Here is a 3,686-nt window from a genome sequence, read left to right on the forward strand (position 1 = left end):
CGATTAAGTGTGTAGCACGCAGCAATTAGTGCATGACCCCAAAATGATTTTGGGATGTTTGCGTGGCTCATCATAGATCGCACCATGTCTAACAAAGTGCGATTCCTCCGTTCAGATACACCATTATGTTGCGGTGTATATGGCGGAGTCCACTGCGAGAGAATCCCATTCTCTTTAAGATAATCTAAAAATTCTCCCTTTAAATATTCTCCACCTCGATCTGATCTTAGCGTGAGTATATTTTTACTAGTTTGTTTCTCTACTTCAAGTTTGAATTCCTTGAACTTTTCAAGTGCTTCATGTTTGAATTTCATCAGATACACATAACCATATCTAGAATGATCATCAGTGAATGTGATGAAGTAAGAGAAACCACCTCTGGCAGTTATTGACATGGGTCCACATACATCAGTATGTATTAGTCCCAGCAGTTCTGTGGTTCTTTCTCCTTTTCTAGTAAAAGGGAACTTGGTCATTTTGCCTAACAAGCACGACTCGCATCTGTCAAATGATTCAAAATCAGTTGACCCTAAGTATCTATCTTTATGTAACTTGGAAATACGTTTGTCGTTAATATGACCTAATCTGCAATGCCAAAGGTATGTATTACTTAGATTATCACTTTTATGCCTTTTATTTTCTATATTCATAATAGATGACTCAGTATCAAGAATATAAATTCCATTCTGCAACACACCACAATCATAAAAGATCTCATCTTTATAAAACGAACAACGATTGTTCTTAACATTAATTGAAAAACCATTCATGTCTAAACACGAAATAGAAATAATGTTTTTAGTAATGGCGGAAACAAAATAGCAATTCTCTAATTCTAATACTAAGCGTGAAGGCAGTGGTAAGAAGTATGTCCCTACAGCTAATGCAGCAACTCTTGCTCCATTTCCCACGCGCAGGTCAACTTCTCTTTTCTGCAGTACTCTACTTTTCTTTAGTCCCTGCATATTTATACAAATATGAGATCCACATCCGGTATCTAATACCCAAGAAGCTAATGAAGTAGACATATTAACCTCGATAACAAAAGTACCTGAAGTAGAAGCTTCAGAAGACTTCTTTCCCTTCAAGCTTGCGAGGTAAGCCTTGCAGTTTCTCTTCCAATGACCTTTCACTCCACAGTGATAACATGGGTCATCAGATTTGGTATTGTCCTTGCCTGCTTTGACTGTTTTGTTATTGCCCTTAGCCTTTTTGGATATTTTCTTAAAACTTCCTTTAACTTTCCTCTTAGTTCCCTTTTAGGAATGAATAGCTAAGACATGCCCAGTGCTAGCCTTGACATTGGGCTCCACAGTTTTAAGCATATTAAGCAACTCAGGGAGCGTGCATTCGATCTTATTCATGTTAAAATTCATAATGAATTGTGAATAACTATCTGGCAGAGACTGTAGAACCAAGTCAATACTTAGTTCATGATCCATGATAAAACCCAGTGAACTGAGTTTTCAATAAAACCAATCATCTTCAGCACGTGAGCACTGACTGATGATCCTTCTGCCATTTTGCACCGGTACAGTTGTTTAGAGGTCTCATACCTCTCCACACGAGATTGTTCATCATACAACTCCTTGAGATGAAAAATCATAGTGTAAGCATCCATACCCTCATGTTGCTTCTGCAACTCAGGAGACATAGCTGCAAGTATCACACATGCTGCAGTGTTATCGTCATCACTGTGTTTATTGTAACCAGCCACCTCTTCCTGAGTGGAATTTTCAGTAGGCACCACTGGAAAGGACTTCTCAAGGACATATCCAATTTTCTCATGCTTGAGAACGATTCTCAAATTGCGGTGCCAATTGAGAAAATTTGGTCCGGTCAAGTTGTTGGCATCCAGTATGCCTCTCAAATTCATATGATTACTCATGATTCAAATACTGTAAATGATGAAAAAAATAGAATTAATATGTATTATAATGCATGTGCATAAATTTAATATGGACTTTAATTAAACATGCTCCCACTGTCTAAAATAAATTCATGACCCTCATACATAAATTATTTGAATCCACACTTGATTCATAGTAGGCTAGGATCCCATTCGTTGTATCAAGATCTTGAGTGTACTCAACAAATCCTAATAAAACATTTGGGTAGATGTTATTATCAATTGTATCTCCATACAACTCCCAGATCATTAAGCCGACAACTCTTTTGTCTTCACACATCTTATGTGTTAGCTTAACATGCCTCAAAAATTTATCTCCTTGAGTGTACTCAACAAAAGATAAATTTTAGTTAAGTTAAACCCATCATTCAGAAATATCAAATATTTCATAGTGTCAAACATATCCCTAATAGACCAGCCTTGAGTGTACTCAACAAACTAAGGTCGATTTAGGATTCTCATTTTTCACTATAATGATGGAAGGCAAATAATACTAACTTAATAATTTTTAACGAGGGATTTAATATCCAATGGTCTCATAAATCAATTACATATATATACATATATTTAAACATACATCTACTATGTGAATAAATACACACACACACACACACACACACACACACACACACATATATATATATATAATAGTATGGATGATTATGGACTTGTTCTATCTAGTTTTCTCGAGCCAAAAGGAAAACTAGTTGGTCAATTCCTAAGGGATATAGTATTGGATCAATACCAATACACCATCTTCATGGTGTCCACCTCTTCTTGCGCCTCCAATTAGCCCAACTTGCAACATGTATCCTATACTAATTGGCACGCAGGCCTAAAAGAAAACGAACTCGCAGGCCCACAATAATAATAATAACAACGGACTCACAGGCCCAATTATTTAATAAGGAGCTCGCAGGACCACAACAACAATAAGAAGTAAATCAACCATTCAACACATCCATATGGTCGAGTCCATAATCATCCATAAACATTCATCACATAAATGTTTCCTATGTATAATATCTAATATTATATGCAATGTCTCATAAATCTAGCAATTATAGTCGTCAAAATTAAATCAAAATTTTGGGATCGAGATAATTAAACAATTAATTAATCATATTAATTAATTAATTTAATTGACGGGCCAATTTAATTAAAATCTAATTTTAACTAAATATCGAATTAGAGTCCAACTCTAAATCCATAACTATTGGGCGAAGTAATTTAATCAAAATCGAATTTTAATTAATTATTAAATTAGAGTCATACTCTAAGTGCTAATTTGCATAGGGAAGTGGTGCTAATTCAAAACAAAATTTAATTAATTTAATATTAGAGTCCAACTCTAATAAAATTGAATTAATATTTTAATTTAGGACAAAATTCCCAAACATAATAAAAATTCAATTAAGGGTCAAACTAAATATTTAAGTTAAAATCTAATTTTAACAAAAATAAAAAAGTCGTCAAATTTTAAAATAAAAAATTTTTAATTCTGGGACAAAATTAGGGTATGGGTCAAACACAGTTTAAAACTCATTTTAAAATAATTCAAAATTCAAAATTAAAACCCTTTTGAAATTTTACAAAAGTTACCCAAAATTAAATTAACAGCAGACCCTTCTAAAATCAGAATTTACAGAATAGGTCCCTAATTTAAAATTTGCAAATTGCCCCCTTTTGTGTAATTGCAACCAGGGGCCCCAAATTACATTAATTGCAACAGAGGCCCCCGCCTCCACCAAAACCCTAAACCTAAAAAAAAAAAATT

Source organism: Olea europaea, unplaced genomic scaffold (genome assembly GCF_002742605.1).
Source record: "Olea europaea var. sylvestris unplaced genomic scaffold, O_europaea_v1 scaffold32, whole genome shotgun sequence".
Taxonomy (NCBI): Eukaryota; Viridiplantae; Streptophyta; class Magnoliopsida; order Lamiales; family Oleaceae; genus Olea; species Olea europaea.